General features: G+C 43.2%; 1 long non-coding RNA gene across 4 annotated transcripts in view; it reads left to right on the top strand.

Moving 5' to 3' along the window:
- Positions 1–20,921, top strand: part of LOC308596941 — a 158,567-nt gene that overhangs the window by 74,256 nt on the left and 63,390 nt on the right. For all 4 annotated transcript variants that reach the window (XR_014012733.1, XR_014012734.1, XR_014012735.1 and 1 more), the window contains one exon: positions 17,068–17,165. This is a non-coding gene — a long non-coding RNA (uncharacterized lncRNA). The remainder of the gene's footprint in view (positions 1–17,067; positions 17,166–20,921) is intronic.

Raw genomic sequence — 20,921 nt, 5'->3', positions numbered from 1 at the left:
TCTGTGGGGTTTTTGTCTCTCTCTAAATTATTCAAATCTGGGTGGCATCTGAGGATAACTGGCATTTTGACACAGCTTAAAGGATTGTCTCTCGAACGCTGCTGAATAGAGGCTGCCATCCCTTAAAAAACAAGTATAAAGAGGCAGATCTTCCATAATCTGATACGTATACAACCACAAGGCTGCTTTATGCTGGGGTCTTCAAATATTTGGAATGACCATTTCCATCCATCGCAAGAAAGATTCATTGTCTTTCCCCCTCCTATCTGCCTGTAAGAAAGCCGATTTAAAGGGCTTTTCGTGTACTGTTGTTAGAACGGGTCACAGGAGCTCAAAATGCACCTCGGAAATATGAATTCAAATCAGACCAGCTTGCTCAGGACCCATTCTCACCATATGGCCACTTTGTGATGGCCTCTTGAAACTGCCTCCACAAGATGCAGTTATTTGGTGTGAAACTGGGTTGCTTTGCAGAGAAGGCTGCGTTCTTTTTTTATCCACAGTGCCTCCAGGCCTGGCTTGCATTACACAGCAGCATGAAGACAGAGCCTTGGGGTGCTCCTGATTCTAACTTTGTCACTGGAGGCTCAAGTGGCCTCGCTGACTAGGAGTGCCTTTCAGAAGGAGCCCTTCTGGGGCACCTAATATGCCCTAACAAGTTATTTCACAATTCTGGACTCCGCCAATTCTGGACTCCAGCACAAGGCATCCCATGTCAGAGTTTTACTTTGGAGGAGAAACCATGATTATAAATACAGCCAGGATCAAGGCCGTACTAGTACTTGAGAAAGGGAAGCAGCCAGACTGATTTGCAGCTTGTGCTGAGAAGCTGCTGATGCAACACTTTCCATAGACTTGCTCCTAGTCTAACAGTCTCTGGACAGCTCCTATCCTGTTCAGCCCTGGGCCCTCTGACTGCTGACATTGCTGGACAGTTCCCTTACCTGGCTTGGAAAGCTGGGACAGGATACCTAATGGACCTGCTGAGTATTGCATGTGAATTGAGTGGCTATCGGAGAAGATATGTCCACAAACCATCTGCAATGTGTTGGAGTTCTGTGGCCAAGGTGTACAAATGGCAGATGAGTCAAGGTGGAAATAGGTGTCTCAGCTAGAAAGTCTGAACACTACTAATGCATACATGCCTTAAGCCTCTGGGAGACATCACATGTGCACAAAATCCCTTGATACGCTATAGAAAGAGCCTTGTTCTTGCTGCTGCAATTCTGAGTGGAAATGAGGTTAGAAAACCCACTGTGTTCACGATTTTGGCCTTTCGTTTTTCACACCTCTCCATCGAACAAAATTTAGACAGTTGGATATTTTCTAATTTCGAAACAAATGCATTCAGAAAACACCATCTGCTTTTGAGAAAGAGAACAACAATGACTAAGAAGTTATCCAAATTTAGTAAAATTAATGTAAAAAGGGTGAGGAATGCTGTTGACAGTAGCTCTTAATGCTTCAAATTTAGGGTATGTAAAAAAATATCCAGAAGAAGTAAAACCTGCCTGAACATAAAATATATAATTTAACTTTTCTTTTAACTTGAAGTCAAGTTAGTCCTTTTTAAGATCACTTCAGATAAAATATGAGATTCCGTTTCTTGCTCAACCTGTTGTCTTCCTAGAAATATTATTTAAGAAGAGGAACATGTTCTGTCACATGGTCATACAAGATTTATGTTGTGATGTTCACTCAGTGGCAGTCTCCCAGAAATCCAGAAAGTGTAGGGGAAGCAAGCAAGGGCAATCAAAATAATTACCAAAGTGAAAGAAATGGGCAGGGGATGGAGGACTTGTTGATGTGTGCAGTGCATTAAAATATTGTGGATATCAACATTTAATTGCCCCATGTGCATTTCAGACACACAAGCAATCTAAATTGAGGTGCTGCTGCGAGGGTATGGAGGAAATACTGTGTTCATATGTATTTTCTATATGTAAGTAATTATCATGATTATTGTTTTATGGTACACTGTGTGCATGCACACACACACACACACACACACACACACACACACAAGCAACCTGTGTCTTTTTAGCAATTTGGAGGGGACCAGCAGAGGGAATCCAAATTACATGTGTGCGTGTGGGGCTGTGCATATCAAGCCCTAAGATGTAATCGTATAACGCTAGCTAGCTGTTTGGCATTAGTGTGTTAGCTTTGTCCAAGCCTTTGCACCTTCAATGGGGCCAAAGCGTTCTCTTCATTTGTCACCCCAGCGCACCTTTTGTTCCCATAATTTCCCTTTGGCATTGTCCAGAGCTTGGAGTCGATAGCCGACTAGCCTCTTTGCTTGTACCATTATTTTCCGGATTGCTTGATACATCTGCAATAAATCCAGCAGGATTTGAAAGTGGGCAGAGGAAGGATGAGTGACAGAACTGGCTGATAAGGCTTGGTCTCTGCAGAGACAAAAGGCTTTTCTATTTCTCTTCAGAGGAGACCGGCGTCGTCAGGGCCTTTTGCATCGATTTCATTTGATGAAGTTTTGGCCAGCTGTCTGGGGGTAGCTCAAGAAAGGGAAGCTCATAAGAAGCTCTCCTATTGTCTTACCCAAAGCCAGTATCAGAAGGATTAAACATACAGACACACACACACACACACACACACACACACACACACACAAAGTTTGGTTAGATAAAGTAGGAACTTTGAAGTAAAGAAGGCCAGAGCTGACTTAGTGCCAGTATTCACTAAGGTTCAGTCTACGGCCAGTAGCAGAGCTTAACTATGGAATTTAGGATGAATAGATAGAAATCCTCCTGAGCAGATGCAGAGTGCTATATATTCCTCACCACTGGGTAACCACAGAGAGTATTTGATTATCATGGGTTGGGGGAAGGTAGGGCTCAGCCCAAATGCTCCCCCCACCCCAACTTCACAGCCTCATTTCAGTGACAGAAGTTTCTTTTTATTTATTTTATTTTTACATTTATACCCCACCTTTCCTCCTTGCAGCTCAAGGTGGTATACATAGTTCTCCTCCCCGCTCCCCATTTTATTCTCATAACAACCCTGTAATAATAATAATAATAATAATAATAATAATAATAATAATAATAATAATAATATATTATTTGTACCCCACCCATCTGGCTGGGTTTCCCCAGCCACTCTGGGTGGCTTCCAACAAAGACAAAAAATACACTAAAATGTCACACATTAAAAACTTCCCTGAACTTCAGATGTCTTCTGAATGTCAGGTAGTTGTTTATCTCTTTGACATCTGATTGGAGGGCGTTCCACAGGGCAGGCGCCACTACCGAGAAGGCCCTCTGCCTGGTTCCCTGTAGCTTTGCTTCTTGCAATGAGGGAACTGCCAGAAGGCCCTCGGTGCTGGACAGAACAAGGGGGGTGGAGACGCTCCTTCAGGTATACTGGGCCGAGGCCGTTTAGGGCTTTAAAGGTCAGCACCAACACTTTGAACTGTAAGGTAGGCTAAGAGACAATGGCTGCCCTAGGGTCACCCAGACCCTAGTCTAACACACTAACCATTACACACACGGGAGTCATTTCAGTGTTTTGGGAGAGTCCTGGCTGCCAGCTTTGCACTGGGGGGTGGGCTTACTCTGAGCAGTGGTGCTGGCATCTCTGTATCATTTACATTTATGTTGCATTTATTTATTCCATTTATTAATCATTTCCTATGAAACATCTCAAAATAATTTAACAGAAAGAAACCCACACCAACAATAAAAGCATAAAGTTGGTGAACTACAACTTCTGCCACTCCTTCCTATTGGCCATGCTGGCTGGGACTGATGGGGGCTGGAGTCCAACAACATCTGGAAGTTCACAGCTGTCCCACACCTGGACTAGAAAGGTTCTCCTGTAGCCAGTCTTACTGAGTCTTTCTGGGAACAAACTATTAGGATAGTCTCCTGTACAAACTCCATTTGTAATGAATGGGGACCACGCACAGTCCTGGTGGATTGTGCTCTCTAGTCAGGTGTTTTTCTTCTAAGTGTCAAGCGAGGGGGAGAAATACTGGAAAAGGAGGCTTTTTAACTAGGCTAATTTATCCTTTTCTGTTCTCAGTCCTCTCTTGCAGTTGACTTCTTGGCAGAATACTGCGTTTTCAGTCAGGATAAGTTGGCAAAATACAAAAGGGGTTTTGGAGCAGTAAGTCTAAATTCAGGCTTTTTAAGAATTATTCCCTTCCTTTATCCCCACCTCCTCCCTTCACTCCTCCAGTGTCTGTGCACTATTGAACAGAAATAAGCCACTGGCTGCAGTACACATCCCATGAATTACCCCAACATCAAATGTAACCTTAGAACGGAGGCACGCTTTATTCTTTTAGGCAAACTGGCTCTCCCATCCTTTCTTTTATTGGCATGGTGCGAGCCTCTGCTGCACAACTACACACACACAAACACAGAGAAGCCATTAAACAAATTAAAAGGGATGGGGGATGACTAATACCGTACTCTTGGAATCTGCAATTTGATTAGTCTGAGTTTAATATACAAAAGCAGCGCCGGAGCAGGAGGGGAGTCGAAGTGCTCTTTAATAACCTTCTACAATTAAATTATGGTGATGAATTTCACTATTCTGTAATTCTAAAAGGGGGTCTTATTATTATCTGATTGACTATGAAAGAAAGTCAGTCTTCAACCAGACATCTTGAATATAGTCACTGTGAGGCAAAGCGGTTGTATGGCTTTTATGGCCTCTTCGTGTGCTTGTTTCTACAAATCTTGCTCTCCATTGAATCAATTTTATGATTTGTGAGTGAAAGCTGGCCTGGGTTTTCTACTGTATTTTGCAATGCTGCCATTTTATGCCTTTTTCCAAGGAGTTGGAACTCTAATGACTGTTGTCAGCTTCCCCCTCCACTTTGACCCCCCCCACACACATCCGCTTTTGTTGGGAAGAGGAATGTGATGCTCTCTTAGAGGTGAGGCAAGTTTAGCCTAAACCAGGGATCAGCAAAATTTTTCAGCAGGGGGCTGGTCCACTGTCCCTCAGACCTTGTGGGGGGCCAGACTATATTTTGGAGGGGGGGGGGGAATGAACGAATTCCTATGCCCCACAAATAACCCAGAGATGCATTTCAAATAGAAGGACACATTGCTGATTCCCAGACCATCCATGGGCCGGATTTAGAAGGCGATTAGGCCGGATCTGGCCCCTGGGTCTTAGTTTCCCTACCCATGGCCTAAACTGTTGTTGTCCCACTTAACTTCAGATGGAGAAAGCCCCCTGCTGTATATTTATGGGGCTCTTTAAAGAGTCAAAATTTTAAACCAACTGGAGATAATGGTAGTAAATCTTACAAATTATTCCATGATAGTGGTTACCTTGTTCGCACTGTAGCAAAACATGCTGCTTGAACTAAAAAATAGCAGACAAAGAGTAGTTGTGCTTCCATGCTTGGCATTAGCCCCCCCCCCCCTTAAGAGCTGATTGGAGAAGCAGAAGGGGACTGAATTTAGTCTCCCTTAAAACAGCCTATCCATTCTGAAGGAAATCATCCCTGAGTGCTCACTGGAAGGACAGATCCTGAAGCTGAGGCTCCAATACTTTGGCCACCTCATGAGAAGAGAAGACTCCCTGGAAAAGACCCTGATGTTGGGAAAGATGGAGGGCACTTGGAGAAGGGGACGCCAGAGGATGAGATGGTTGGACAGTGTTCAGTGAGATGGTCGGACACAACTAAACGACTAAACAACAACAACAAAAACAGCCAAGGAGCTGGATTTCAGTTCTGTTTTAAAGGGATGTGCACACACAGCTCCTGAACTGGAATGGAGAACCATGTGTTTAGGGCTGCCCATCCAGCCAGGGATATGCATGGCAAATGCTACAGTAGTATTAAGGCATATTTCCAGGATTCATGCAAATAGGTTGACCAGGTGCTGATAGGGCTGCTGTACCTTTCAACAGGTGTATAGAAGTAAACAGTTTAGCCATTATGGCTTGTCATGCAGGGAAAACTGTTTGCCATGTGATTAATTGCATGCAGCTATTTTTATGCTAAATAAAAGTCCTCCCCACTAGTGCCCTTGAAGATACCGTGCCATGTCTCCACTAAAACTTAATGCAATTGTATCAGTTTCAGTTGTAATTTTCATAAATGAACAACATGGCAGCCGCCTTTGAAGCTCTTACAAATAAGTACCACCATGTGAGATTAAACATTCTTGCTTTAAAAAAAAAACACCAACAAACCAAACAAACAATAGATTAATGTTGCCAATAAATATGATGCACATATTTATGGTGAAGATGTGTGATGAAGGGCTGGATATGAGTGGTTATGTGCATGCTAAGGCAATGATCCTTTCTCTAAAGCCAGTACAAAAGGCTGTCCTTATTTCAGTCTGAGATGTTTTAGGTAGGGCATGCCATCTCTGAGCTAATCTGGACTGGAGGAATCAGTGAAATTGGCACAGCAACGATCTTGCCAAACAACAGAAGGATCTGGGGCACCTCGAGGGTACTTTGCATCTGATTGCAACACTGCTAGGAGCAGTGGTTGGTATTATGATACTGTGAGATGATATTTGCCCAGAAAACTTGCAAGCTGCAGTGGGGATCTGGAGGTTATTAGGAGAACATCTCCACTAGTGTCTACAGGACTATTCCAGGAACAGAGAATTTTATTTTCATTCAGAAATGTATAGCTAGCAAAGAAAAAACAGGTGCGTGCATGTCCAGAGAAGACTCCCTGGAAAAGACCCTGAAGGAGAAGGGGATGACAGAGGACGAGATGGTTGGACAGTGTTCTCGAAGCTACCACCATGAGTTTGACCAAACTGTGGGAGGCAGTGGAAGACAGGAGAGCCTGGCATGCTCTGGTCCATGGGGTCACGAAGCGTCGGACACGACTAAACGACTAAACAACAACATGATGTTTTGGGCCACATTTTGCTGAAAAGGTGTGTCATTAGTAGAAGGAGATGAAGCTTGATTGAGAAACAAAAGACTGGTTCATTTTATTGATTTATTATATTTCTATGCTGCTTTTTATTCAAATGAATCCCAAAGCAGCTTACAACAATAAATATTCATAACACAATAGAACATTGTGTTGAGTATCAGAAATACAGCTCGTAGCATGGGCAGCGTTATCCATGCAGCAAATTTCTTCCTCTACCTACCAACATAATTTTGCAAAACCAGGATGCAAATTCCCATCCAGCGGTCTCAAAAAGAATAATTAGCAGGACACTCAGACAAGCAGGCTTTTAATAGCTTATAATTCAAATCCCCAGTGACTTCGAGCTCACTGCACTTGTGGGAATGGCACCTCTGTGCTTGAAACTTGAGGAGTCTTTGCTAAGCCTTTCTTTGCTGTGCTCCCAAATTAATTTGTTCTGATGTGGAGCGCAGGCATTGAGAGTGTTGCAGCTAAGCAAAATGAATGCCTTCCCCTCCCTTTTTTTTTGGTAGCATGCCTGCTGGTTTGTTCAGCCGTGCTTTGTGTTCTGCTTTCTTGACGGCGGCCTGGACAATGGTTCAGTAGCTACGTTGAAGCACTGTGTTTAGATCGTAGCCAAAGCAGTGACACACAAAATAAGAGCAAACACGGAATTATGAATGCAAAATTAGCCTTTACAACAGCTAACTTGAGGCCATTCTATTCACCTTCCCATTTGAGACACTCCTTATCCTGTTCCCCCCTTCTTTATTTCTATAATGTGCATTTGTGACAAAGCCACTGATTAAATTAAATGTGCATATTACAGTTGGCTAAGATAAATATGAGCCTTCTCCACATTATATGAAAATATATTTAATTATGATCTACAGGCAGATATTATTAATTGCATTTGTACCCCATCTTTTCCCCAAGGAACTCAAGGTGGTGTACATGGTTCTTCCTCTCATTTAATTCCCACATCAGCCCTGTGAGGTAGGCTAGTCTGAGAGGCAGAAACTGGTCCAAGGTTTGAACCCTGGTCTCCTAGGTGCTCCTAGGAAGTCCTCTTATACAAGGTCAATTCAAACTAGACTTGCTAGTGAATTTTGTTCAAGACTGGAACCTGAGATTGCAATAGTGCTGTGTCTATTCCTTTGCTCCTCTCCTACTATCATCTAATAATGCAAAATGTCTGACTTGGCATCATCATGTTAATAGTTCCTCTACAAGAGTAGCCAATGAAGTTTGGGGGGTATTGGAGAAACTTACATATTTGACATGGGGAATTGCTGTTTTGGTGGCAGCTACATTCTCTGCAATGTCTAGTTCCTGAAGGAGACCATGTACTCAGTTGTAGAGCACTTGCCTTGCATGCAAAAGGATAAGTCTGTAGAATTTCCAAAGGCAGCTAAACCCCTCAGAATGCCACCCTAGGACTTGAGCTCTGTGGTTTTTCCTCTGGAACAACCCCTGACAATTGTTTGCTGGGGATTGATCTGTGTTGTGTGTGTGTGTTTTTTGCAGACAGAGCAGTCCTTTGGAACACCACTCCAGGACCCGGGTTCTTTCTTTTGTCCTCTGGGCTGCCTCTTGACAGTACTGTGTGCTGGGAGTCGCTCACTGCTTCACAGATGGCAGAGAACGGGAGGAGGCAGGCAGGCAGGTTTGTGGGGTGTGTTTGTGTGTCAGAGGGAGATAGAGAATGGTAAAAGAATGAATGGATGATGAATGAATAAATGAGAGAAAGAAACACTGTTCTAAAAAGGTTGGCTTTCACCTCACCACTGTCACTTGTATGTAGCCCCTGAGGAAATATGGCTCTCAACCCCAGAAAGGTTGCCTAGCCCTGAAATAAAAGGACTGCAGTCCATAAACACCTTGGGGAACCACTGCCAATCAATGAGGCACCAGCCAGGTAGATGAATCAGTGGTTGGCTTAGTGCAAGGCGGCTTCTTTCTTGTTCAAGGCAGAAAAAGCACCTCAAGGAGGAAGGCTGAGTTGTATCCTGTCCCTCATGGAGCCACCAACTAGAGTTTGGGAATTGCAAGTGGAGAAGCTGTATCCTATGCAGGAATCCTAAACCAGCTGTTGAGAATTTTTGCTGCCCATTTGTGCAGAGTCAGTAAATCTGATTCTGATTTTTAAAAAACAAAACAAAACAACAACCTTTAATCCTCAAACCATATCAGGTATGTTTAGCTACAGGTGGCCTCCGTGGTACTGCCAATGTCAGGGAGACCTGTGTCAACCTGCTGCAATAGGGCTGTTTGCACAAGGTTAAACTTTTAACTCATGTGCACTGTTTGTTTCTTTCATGATCTTCCTTCCTCAGCTATGTGTGCTTTTCCTGTTGAGCTTTGCTTTTTCATCAGGAAGGCAGAACACCTTCCCCAGAAGTGGTGGAGGGAGAATAAGCAAGTCATGGTTCCTCCATTACCACTTCCTGACACCTACCTAATATATAAGGGGAGGGCGTTTCGAAGGATAGGTACCATTTTATTAAAGGCCAGATCCCTACATTGTATACAATGGACCTCCTGATGAGATGGTATCTACTGGAGGCTCTTTCCTGCAGAGCACGGTGATTGATTAGGCATATAAAAGGTGAAATGATCTTTCAGGTGTCCTGTACTTTGCATACCAGTGCCTGCATCTTGAACGTAGCTAGTTGGGGACTTAGCTGGGGGGCTGAAAGTCTGCCGTGGCAAGCATGCTCCACTTGTGTAGGCTTCCCACAGAATATCAGGTTCTGGCTTTGCAGGGTTTTAAATGGTGCAGGACGTCTATTTGAGTAACGGCAGGATCTCTGCTATAGATACATTGAGAGGTGTGGGGCCATGGGGCAAAGTTGTGTTGGAGTGGGTAGGGTCAATAGACTTATCTTTGCTCTCCCCCTTGCACAATTTGTGTGTGTGTGTGTGTGTGTGTGTGAGAGAGAGAGAGAGAGAGAGAGAGGGAGAGAAGGTTCAGAAAAGGGCAACTAAAATGATCAAGCAACTCCCCATTGAGGGGGACAGATAAAAGAAAGAACTTATTTGTGTAGCATGTAGTTAAACTATGGCACCTGCTCCCCCAGGAGGCAGTGATGACCAACTTGGGTGGGTTTAAAAGACAATTTGACAAATGCACATAGGAGAAGGCTCTCTATGGCTAACTGAAGGCAGTAATGTCTCTGAATACCAGGTTCTGGAGACCACATGAGGGGAGCGTGCCCTTGTGATCAGGTTCTGCTTGTGGGTTTTCAGTGGGCATCTGTGATACCAGGATGCTGTACTAGGTGGGCCATTGGCCTGATTCAGCATGTTCTTCATATGTTACGTTCCTATGTTCTTAGAGAGAGTGCAACTGAATATGATTCTGATTGTACACATCCTCTATTTCACTGAGTATACACAGCTATGAAATAAACACATGCACATTGTACATTCTAAGTTCCATGGACGGGTGAAGCTGAGAGCACAATAGGCATGTAGAACATCTGAAGTGGCCTTTGCTGCTTTGCAGAAAGAGTGCTTCCCCTGGGATGTTTTCCAAATATCTCCCCTGTGCATGTCTGCTATAGTTACAGCACCACACAGCATTGCTAGAAAGGGCAGCCGTCTGCTGGGTCCAGGGCTGGCTGCCAGCAATGGTCTCTGGAGCAGACAGCGGGGAATGCAGTTGCTTGTGCTGAATGGTCAGCTCCCTCCCTCCCGTCTCTCTCCTCCTGACCTCCCTTCACTCTTCTTGGAAGCAAAAAGCACAAAAGCAGATTCTGCTGTTCAAGACAGTTCCATTTGTATCAGGTCACAAAAGTGGTTTTGGCTGAACAGTTGCATTCGGCACAGACAGTGATGGCTCATTTGGGGTGAGGGAGCCTTTTTCGGTTCCTGGTTGCATTAGGCTACATCCAATGAGACATTGTCAGAGATTTTAATTTCAAAGCTGTGCGCCATGAGCTGACACATGTCAGAAATATTTTTTTAAAGAATGCAATGCCTTTCCCCCCCTTATTTCTGAGTTTGAGTGGACTGAGACCTGGTCTTCTACACTTTCAGCAGAATGAGATGTGGAGTGGACTGTACCACTTTAGGTTGCAAGTGGGGTTGTTAATTGTGAATGGTCCTCCATGAAAAAAGCCCTGCAAATTTTTTTTAACTTAGCATATGAAAAACCTCTGGTCCAGGTTGCTCACTTCTGCACTGTGTTATTTCCCGCAAGGGTGATTGTTCTCCTAGATTCTTATGTCACATAGTCTAACACTTCAGGACACCAGTTGTGTTCCTTTAGCTATAAAACTAACACAGCTTGGGACCTTTTTTTTTTAAAAAAAAGAGAAGTGCCTTGACAGAATCTTCATTAAACTAGTACAAGTTCTTAGAGAGAGGAAGCATAGTCCATCCCTGCGCTGAAACACTCCAATCTCCACTTCATGAATGGTGGAATCGAGTATTGTGCTAGAAAGTCACCTCACACACAAAGCCCAGTGGGAAGGGATTGTGGCTCAGTGGTTGAGCGCCTGCTTCTGAAGGTTCTAGGTTCAATAATGAGTGGGTAGATGGAAGAGTTTGAGGAGAAAATTAATTTAATTTGAAATGTATGCAAAAGAGAACTCTACAGCACAAAAAAGGCAGTTAAAGTATTAGAAGAACAAAATGATTTAAGTCTACAATCCTAGGCATACATCAGTTGGGTGTACTCATGAGTACACAGCATAGGATTGCACTGTGAGTGAACTTACATCAGCGAGGCATAAAGGTAAAGGTAAAGGGACCCCTAACCATTAGGTCCAGTCGTGACCGACTCTGGGGTTGCAATGCTCATCTCTCTTTATTGGCCGAGGGAGCCGGCATACAGCTTCCGGGACATGTGGCCAACATGACTAAGCCGCTTCTGGCGAACCAGAGCAGCGCATGGAAACACCGTTTACCTTCTCGCTGGAGCAGTACCTATTTATCTACTTGCACTTTGATGTGCTTTCGAACTGCTAGGTGGGCAGGAGCAGGGACCGAGCAACGGGAACTCACCCCGTCGCGGAGATTCGAACTGCCGACCTTCTGATTGGCAAGTCCTAGGCTCTGTGGTTTAATCCACAGCGCCACCCGCGTCCCTCAGCAAGGCATACTACTGAGTAAATTACACATAGGATTACACTGTTACACATTTCCTCTGAGACACAATGCAAGCAACTTGTGGACTGCATTCCAGTTATTTTATTAACAGACAATGAATTACCTTTTTAAGGAAGTAATTTCAGCAGTTTTCCGTGGACAAGCTGCCAGCCCAGGGAGCTTCCATTGTGTCTGCTTAATTGGTTGCAAATAGAATGTTACTGCAAACAGTGAAATATACAAATACTCCGGAAACTTGTATGTGGCGTTATTCAGGTTGCTGAGATGACAGTAAAAAAGAACTGATCATTTTTAAGGAGAGGGAGATAAGACAAGGGATTAGAATGACTGTGTTATGAACTTGATAGAAATTTGCATTTAAGAGCTAAAATTAAGATTTTAAAATTAAAGCTGATGGACTGATGTCATGTAAGGCAGCTTCATATATTTTTAGCAGTGTTCTATTGTTGCTTTCTTGTTTTTTAATGCATATTTAACTGATTTGTATGTTTTTGTTATTGGTTTTTTTTAGTCTATATTGCCTGGGCACCAGATTGGAAGACTACTAATAAATACAGTACATAAGTGAGTAGTTAATCATGCACAAACCACAGTTCCCCTTAGGAAGAGATATTACACTTTCTACCTAAATATGTCTTTTTTGGAGGATGAACCCAGTGCTGTTATCTTGCCACTCTTGATTTTCTCTTCCTATCCAACACCCAGGACAACCTTGCCTTCCACTATATCCAAGTCTCTTGCCTAATATTTCATGCTGAGAATGCAAAGCAGTGGATCAAATACAGTAGCACAAATAACACTTTATCTTTTACAGTTGCTGGCCATTCAGATTTCCTGACTCCACAGTCACTTCCTCTTCATTACCCTTTGAAATGTTACGTCTTCTTAAAGTATGAAAAGAGATTGAACCCTAAGTGAAATCAAGGGTGGTTTTATGCTTTCTTTCATTCCTCTGTTCCCTAACTGAAGGTTTTCTGGGGCAACACAAATAGTACTTTATATATGTCAGTGGAGTTGCAACCAAGCTTGTGAAAAAAATGGGGAAAGAATCCCAAATAATACAGCTTACCGGATAAGCAGAACTCAGTTCATTATTTGACGTGAATGGGAGAAAAGGTCACACTTGTAGTTGGAACAGCGTTGGCACTGGTATGTGCAATGACATTGATCTGCTTCTCTGACTCGCACTCAGGTTATCATACAGGCCAACGCAAGGCCATGTTGTCCATTTTATTCTCTGTAACTCGGGTTCTTTTATTCTCTGTAACTCGAGAATAAGGGCCCATGTTTTATGGTGTTGTAGGCACTGCATGTTCTGTCACAGCTTTGAATGAGGATGGTCATGTGATGGCTGGCAGCAAACTGAGCTTTAGGGCACCAGTGACCCTTCTCTCTACTTTTTGAATAGCTGTGCTATTACTCAGTACGCATAGGGATCTGCATGCACCATGGGCCATGGCATAAATATTGCCACTGATGGAACAGGGGTTTGAAGTCGGCGTGAGTGGCAGCTGCAGTGCCAGAGCTGGTTGTGAGAATCGCATGTCTGTTTGGGCTAGATCTAAGATGAATAATACATTATTTCCATGCTTACACCCTGCCTCTGAAATCTCATCTGTGTCAGGTATTATACTGTAAGCTTCTTGGGGCAGGGGCTTGCCTTCTTGTACTATGTAAAGTGTCACGCACAGTGATAGTGCTTTTTAGATATATAATGATGGGGGGGGGGGTTTAGTCTTCACAAGCAGATTTTCCTAGACTTTCTAGGCATGGGTCTGAGTGTTTGTTTGTTTTTTCATTTGTCCTGCCGCTTTTCCTGGGAAAACCTGCTGTTTACTGCTGAATCAAAACAAACATCAATCTGCAGGAAAAAAATCGGTTGATGTTTGTTCCGATTCAGCAGTATAGAGTTGTTTTTCCAAGGGGAAAGGAGTGGGGCAAGCAGAAGTGTGGACAAGCCCTCTGTAGACACATAGGCAACCTGGTCAGTCTTTTCTGGTATGGTGAGATGTACTGTATTTCTGTTAAATTCTAGTACAGTGGTACCTTGGATTAAGAACTTAATTCATTCCGGAGGTCAGTTCTTAACCTGAAACAGTTCTTAACCTGAAGCACCACTTTAGCTAATGGGGCCTCCCGCTGCTGCCGCACCACTGCTGCAAGATTTCTGTTCTCAGCCTGAAGCAAAGTTCTTAACCCGAGGTACTATTTCTGGGTTAGCGGAGTCTATAACCTGAAGCATCTGTAACCCGAGGTACCACTGTAATCAGGTTATATCTAATGTTAGTCCTGTTGAGGGCAGACCCGCTAAAAGTAGTGGGCATTTATTTACATAGATCTGTTGTCTGTGCATCTACTAATCTGATCATTACTTAGTTGGAAACAATACATTATTTGTAAATTTGCATTGATGCATGTGCAAATTTTAGCATGTGCAAATTTTATGCAAATGCGCACAAACTTTTTAGGGGGGATTAATTTCCTCTTTGGGGTAACTTTCAAGCTCACATGAAATAGCTTCATTTCAGTGTTGCAAAGCGAAAACACCCTAATAAACCTCATTATAGCAACTCATATTCCATGATGACAATTCACTTCATTGATGCCGGTGTGTTCACTGTTTACTTTTATTCAGTGTATAAAGTTCATCTTCTCCATCTGTCAGCATGATTGTGTGCGATCAATTAATAAACCTAAAAAAGGCTGCAGTGCACTTCTTTAATGAATGTTCTTTCATAGCACAGATAATGGGAAGGAAGAGGGCAGCCTTTCATGATTTCCGTAATGCCATATTTGCTCTTTTCTGATGCGCACTGCTTTATGAAAACAACAACAAACAAAAAAATCCAACTACCTTAAACCACAAAAAAGCTCTGAGCAATTTGTGTTGACTGTGCGTGTGCCTTCAGTAAACATTCCTATTCCCTCTTTCCTCCCTGCTGCCTGTGTGATTGTTCTTTGATCAAACTAAACAGGGCTTGAAAAGACAAAAGAGGCAGAAACAGAAGAAAGATGTCTTTAAAGAATTTATCGTGCAGCTACCTCCACTATGAGCAAAAGTGTTGTCCAATGAGTATGATAAAGAAGACTTGCTTGTTTGGGGCTTTTTTTCTTTCTTTGCAAATGCTTAAAAAAAGAGGGCGATTTGTGTGGACATTATCTAGCATTGTGTTTCTGAAAGACAAAGAGACCTGACTAAGCAGAGTCCAAGTTTAATGTCATAAAAAACCCTTCAACTCACAACCGAGGGCATTTATGATCCCTGGATAGGCCCAACCACTAATGGCATTGAAAGTTTCCATGTTGGGGTAGGAAAGAAAAGAGGTTTTTGGTAAGGAAGAGCACATTTTGCAGGGAGGTTTAAAGGCACTGTTCAAGAGTAAATATTATTTTCAAGTGCAAATTTGGCTTTGCCTCAAGTGCATTTTAAGAGCCTTGGTTATGGTGACTAGCTTATCCTGCATAACGATAATTGGCAGGGAGACTCTGAGTGACAGGTGTTGGGCTACTCCTCTCACTAAATGCCACCCCCATCTTGTGCATGCTTGTTCACATTGATTGATTGATTTAATATTTTTAAAAAGTGCATTTTGTGATATAAGACCCCTAAGTGGTTTCCACCAAACAAGGAAGCCGTTGACAATAACACGTTTAAGATACAATTAATGCACCACCACCATAAACAGCAAAAATAATAGCAACCATCAATACAACAATATAAATGGAGTCTGGGCCCCAAACATGCATGTAACATCCCAGTCAGATTCTCTGCATAATACCAGTAGCAATGAGATAGACCATTGGTTCATTTAGCTCTGTATTGTCACTACAATGACTGGCAAAGGCTCTCTGGGGTTGCAAACAGAAGTCTTTCCCACAGCCCTACCTGGAGATGCTGGGGAATGATGCTTGTGACCATCTGCATGGAAAGTATGTATTTTACACCAAGCTACGTTTGAGACGGAGACTTTTCTATTGCCTGCGGCTCCACGTTTGCAACACAAACTCCTAGAATGGACTTTTTCAGCTTTGAGAATGTAGTTATTCACGTAGCATGCACACTTTTTACTTAGATTTCTAAACTGGAATTGTTCATTAAGCTGATGATCCATAGGCTGGATCTCTGACGTTCTTCTTCCAAATCCCCATCAGGAGGCGGATTGCAACAGTCAAGGATCAACTAGTGTAGGGGTGCACTGGGACTGTGTAGCCTTGGGGCTCTTCATTCATTTCCCTGACTTTTTCATCAGTCAGATCACATTAGATTCCAGGACTTCTTGGTGTCAGTTACTTAGGTCAAAAGGCTGGCAAATACCTGTGGGTAGATGGGTGATTGGATGGAGGACATGCAGTTAGTCTGTCAGGCCACCAGGAATTTGGGTGGCAGATGGTTGTTCAGATAGTCTGGCAGTGCAAAGGGGATGCCTGGTGACCAGTTCCCCAGACTGGGGGAGAGCTGCAGATTCAGGAGAGATGGCTAGAGGAAGAGTCTGTCTGTCTGTCTGTCTATCTATCTATCTATCTATCTATCTATCTATCTATCTATCTAATCTATCATCTCTATTCAAAGTGTGGCAGTTTCAATCCCTAGCATCCAGATATGGCTAGGAAAGAATCTTTACTGAAACCCTGCAGAGATACTGCTAGTTAGTGCAGACCACACATTGCAATAGTGCCAAGTTCTCTACTATTTTTAGAATGACTTCAGAGATGGTCCTAACATTAAATCATGCCAAAATTGTTGTTGTTGTTGTTGTTGTTGTTACCTATTGGGGTGCTATTGCGTTATTAGGCATGTATTATACCTGAAGTCTTGAACTGCCTTGGGCTAGCGTTCGCCTGAATATTGCTGAAACCTCATTGCAATGTGGTTGTTTGCCATTAAGCCTATTTTGTTTTCTGCTGTTTTCTTTTTTTAAAGTTTGTTTTGCGCTCTAATAAAAGCCAGTCCCTGTTTTGACTTGAGCTTATTATTTATTACTACCCTCCACCTTTTCTTTGCAAGAGAGGTGGCAATTTGTTCTCTTTTTCTCCCCCCCCTAAAAAAAACCTTTCATAATCTTTGCTCTCTCCATCCCCAGATTTCAGAAATCGGTGACTATTATGTAACAGATGGTCTGACAGACCTCCGACTCTTTGACGTGATGGCTTGCTTGGCGTAGAACATAGCGGCAGTGGAGTAAGTATTCAGAAAGATAGACGCTCATGAATTTTAACTCTCTCATGACAAAGGAATTCAAGGGGGCAAGGGCTGATCTATCAGTTGCCGAAGTAATTAAAAGACTTAGATGGCTCTCTAGGACAGAGTATCCCTTCACTGTTACAGGCTGTTTATACTGGATTAGCCTTGTCCATGCCCCATTCATCTATATATGAATAACTAGAACAAAACAATGGGCCAGCCTTAATCCAGAAATTGATACATTCCAACAAGCACCAGTCAGGGCTGTTCTTTTAGTTTTTAATGAAATGTACAGTGTGACATCAAGATGGGGCATGCCACAGCAAAATGAGTAGCCATTTTGATTGCTGCTTTTGATACTCTCACTGAATTGCCATAGTTCCAGTGGTGTAAAATCCACTTTTTCTAATACTAATTGGGATACTGAGGTTTTGCCTTATTAGCTTTAGCAGTTGAGAGACACAACAGCGGCAAAAGTTGGACCACTTTCTGGTGGTGAAAATGTAAAGAATGAAAACTTTGCAAATGCACGAGTCACACCAGGCTCTTCTGCTGCTTACGCTGGATAGTCATTCTGTCACTTGTAAGGGGTAGTAATATGCTTGTCTCCAGGGTTGTGGGCGAGGCAAATGCACCTTGTCAAGGGTGAGGAACCTCAGGTCTGCAGGGTCAAAAGCTGCTCTCCAAATGTCTTTATCTAGCACTCGAGACTCTTCCCCGGCCACACCCTCTCCTGAGACCACACCCTTCGCCAACACTGCTATGCGCTGTCTTTGAGTGCTTTTTCCTGGCTGAAATGTTCTTGTAAACTGTTGCAATGCATGTTGCTTGCCTGGGTGGAGGATGAAGATATATGGTTGGGTGAGAGTCTAAATACAGCTGATGGTTGTGTGGCTTGAATGCACCTGACTGTACAAAGGTAAGAATCACATGCATTTTACTTCTGCCTGGCCCTGCATGTGGCCTCCAGAGGCTTGCCCACAAGGGAATTTGACCCTCTGCCTGACAAAGGTTCCCAGCCCCTGGTATAGGTGGCTTCCTACACACCACAGCTTATAGGGTCTCAGGAACCAGGGTTTAGAAGGACCTGTGCTTGAGAACGTGAAGGGCTAATGCCAGTCAGGGTAGACTGGACAGGTCGCTTTTTTGACTAAACAACTTGGTATAAAGTGAAGTGATCCCACTCCACTTCTTGTCTAAGGAAGGGCATTAGTTGCCCGAGGTCCTTTGATGCCTACCTGAAACATCAGAGTAGGCACATGGAGACTCCATAATGGTGTAGAAGTGCAAGGCTTTAATGAGTAGTCATCTCCAAGACAATGGGTAGCCATCAGGGCTGCACCAGAATAGAAGTACTGAGTTGTCCACCTTTCTTATTGGAGCAGTGCCAGTGTCACGCTGAATCTGTCCTTGAGCCTGTAAAACCTTACTCTGATTCTGCTACCAATTACCCTGCCATGTGCTTCCTGTTCAGGGCTCACCCTCTGAACCCCACCTAGGCTCAAGAAAACTATTTTACAGGGGCATTCTGATATCTAGGGCAAATGGTGCACAGCACTGTATAAATAAAAAGTAAAAGTAGACTGTAAAAAGTATAAATAAAAGTAAAAGTAGACTGTAAGCAGAATTCCAGCAAGGCTCCATTGGATTCTTCTTAATCATTCTCTGTAAGGTGGATAGGAAGTTCTTTGTAAATTGACACGTTTCACTGTCAGTTTTCTTTCATCAGAGGTGGTTCTCAAATGTTCTCTTTTCATATTCTCTTATTCGGATATCTGTGATTTGTGGAAAAGAAAACTATACTTTTCTCCTTTTTGTGTCTGGTACTAGTACCTTTGTAGCTGAATAAGAGAGAGCTCCTTGAATTTCAGCTCAAACAGAGTATGTGCAGTCATACCCTTTAACAAAACAGTAATGCTGTGATGGTATTTTGGTTCAGCTGTTGCTTTTTATTCCTTTGGAGTAAGAGAAGAGAAAATAAAATAATAATGATTTTAGACCAAATTTTCAATGATTTGAAAGACACACAAGTCCCAAAGTTATTTACCCTCTGCATAGTAAGTTGGGAATTCTGGGTTGTATTCAACAAGGGCATAGTGCTTGTAGAAGGCCTTCATTCCTGCAGTGGGAATATTCCTCCCCTATTCCCCTAATGCTTCCCAAATTTGCTCTGGATTCCACCCCACAAGGTCTGGAGCAGTTCTGGGGGAGTGTAAGGGTACATTGTGTGGACACTAGAAGTTCCGTTGTGCAAGCAGCAGTTATTCCATCAGTGTGATTCCTTTGTTGGGCAGAATGTTAAACAGAGAGGGCACCAAATACATTTACTTAACAGCGCTTAGTAACAACAGGGTAAGAAGCAATTAAGAGTCAGGATTCCAGAATTAACAGCATTTCATTCAGGATGCCAAAAGAAACAGGGCAGATAATGTGCCTGTTTCTTTCCAGAAGGACCAACATGGTTTCTGCCATTCTTAAGATATCCAGTTCTCATAGAAATATAGGCAGCTGCCTTATACTGAGTCAGACCACTGGTCCATCTAGCTTAATAATGTCCACACTGTTTGGCAGCAGCTCTCTGGGGTTTCAGACAGGGAACAATTCTCAGTCCCACCTGGAAATGCCAGGGATTGAACTTGGAACCTTCAGCATGCAAAGCAGATGTCCTGCCACTGAGCTACGACCCAGTTCAAGGGACAGCCTTACCACTTGGCAGAATGAGGTGGATGCCACAGGCAGCCAATGCTGAAGCAGGGGCATGGGAGTAGTGGCAAGATGTTGGGGACAGAGCTGTGTGTGCTACTTGGCCTGCCCTGCATCTGTAAGTGCAGTGGAGGATACTGTCCCTGTACAGAAGTCAGACTCAAAACTGCCAGTCAAGTCAGTGCTTGTCCACAGGGGTAGGGGAATAGCATCTTGTCCTTCTCAGGCAGCAGAATGTCTTAGGCCGGCCCTGTCAGGTTCTAGACTGGATCAAGCTACTCTTGCCAAGTGCTTGTTATTCTTTTTTAACTTTAGGACCAACACGGAAAGGAATAATCCAAGTAGGGTTTTTTTAAAACATCATCATCATCGTCGTCAAGGCAACAGAGTTTGTTCATGGGCTGCCCTATGATTCAGATGTTCCAGCCTGTGGATAAACAAAGCTGCAAAATAAAGGTCATTTTAATCAGGCATCACATGTGAAAATTACCTGAGGGCAAATAAATGCAAGTATCAGATTCTTATCAGATCCCTGGGATAACAATAGCCGGGTCACTGGGGAGAATCTGTTAGTGTTGGCCCACTGGGTCATATAACAATGCAAACGCTCCCTTTGGCTTCCCACTGCTGTGACCCGTCCATCTGCTTCTCTCTGGCCATATGTCAGAGAACTATCAAAGACTACAAACATCTGAGTTTTATGCATCTGAATGTTCTTCAGTTTTCATTGAAGCTTCATAGAAATGCCGCTGCTCTGAAATTCTTCTTTCATAAAAGGGCTTTTTGTACTTTTAAGTTGAGTGTTAACATTCTAGTATTGATATTATTAGGAGTTGTATTTGCATAGTGCTGCTGTAACGGCTTGTAGCTGAGCCCAGGAAAGTTCACCCAATGCACCATTATCACTTTATTGTGATAATTTTTAAGTCACATCTTGGGGAGAGAAAACAGATGGAAGTGTGTGTGTGTGTGTGTGTGTGTGTGTGTGTGTTTAGTAGCAGCACAATTATCAAGCTCATAGTAAAAAACTAAATGGTTTCACTATCAAAA

The sequence above is a fragment of the Podarcis bocagei genome (genome assembly GCF_964188305.1).
Source record: "Podarcis bocagei genome assembly, chromosome: 10".
Classification (NCBI taxonomy): domain Eukaryota; kingdom Metazoa; phylum Chordata; class Lepidosauria; order Squamata; family Lacertidae; genus Podarcis; species Podarcis bocagei.
Note: the sequence above shows the minus strand (reverse complement) of the source record. Positions and strands in the feature narration are given on the sequence as shown.